Source organism: Mesitornis unicolor, unplaced genomic scaffold (genome assembly GCF_000695765.1).
Source record: "Mesitornis unicolor isolate BGI_N332 unplaced genomic scaffold, ASM69576v1 scaffold35297, whole genome shotgun sequence".
In the NCBI taxonomy this organism is placed as follows: domain Eukaryota; kingdom Metazoa; phylum Chordata; class Aves; order Mesitornithiformes; family Mesitornithidae; genus Mesitornis; species Mesitornis unicolor.
The window spans coordinates 1057-1874 of NW_010199011.1; the positions used below are offsets into that span (position 1 = coordinate 1057).

General features: G+C 45.8%; 1 protein-coding gene across 1 annotated transcript in view; it reads right to left on the reverse strand.

Annotated features, from left to right (window-relative positions):
- LOC104544455 (tropomyosin beta chain-like) overlaps window positions 1-818 on the reverse strand; it is a gene marked incomplete at both ends in the record, with an annotated part of 2082 nt that overhangs the window by 877 nt on the left and 387 nt on the right. The gene's annotated exons all lie outside the window — the stretch shown is intronic.

Here is an 818-nt window from a genome sequence, read left to right on the forward strand (position 1 = left end):
CCCACAAGGCTCCTGCCTGGGAAACCTGCTTGCTGTGAGGATGGGGCAACACACTTTTCAGGACTTCTTTTGAATGGTTTGTCCTCAAAAGCTGACCTTGGTTACCAGGCACAGGTGTCCCCTCCTGGGCTGTGCAGCTCTCAAGTGCAGCAGGCAGTTCTGGGGCAGAACACAGGCACCCGCTGGCTTTGCTTACAGCCTGGTATTTACATGAATACCAGATCACATTTTTCAGGATTTTATAGGAGCCTGTCCTGGTTTGAGTTAAATAGAACTAATTCTCTATTCAGTGATTTTACTTTTCAGCTCAGTCTCTTCTAAGTGGCTGAAACTATCACAAGGCCACTGTCTCACTGTGGGTCCCATATTTGCACCTGCAGGGAGGAGTGGACAGGACAGATCATCCAAAACTGACCAACGAGGTACTCCATCCCACATACATCATACTCAGTATAAAGCTGAGGGACCACGAGGGTCTCGGCCCTTCTCTGCCCTCTGCTCTTCTCTTCTCCTGCCATGGCCAATGTCTAAGCAGAATTCTGCTCGTTCATTTGCCTCCAATCCTGATCCGTGTGTTCCTGAATCCAGTTCCTGCATCCTGCTCCCACCTGCTGCTGGGTCTGGTCTGGGACTTTTCCAGTGCCCTGCTCTGGAAAACCTCTGGTGATGTAATTGTCATTGCAGGACATGGGGGGAGGATTTTATACTGGTTTTATATGTATATGTAATTGTACATATCTTTATATATTTCATTATTTTCCTATTTACAATATTATCCTGTAGTATTAGTATTATTGTTTCATTAAATCTGTTAGTTT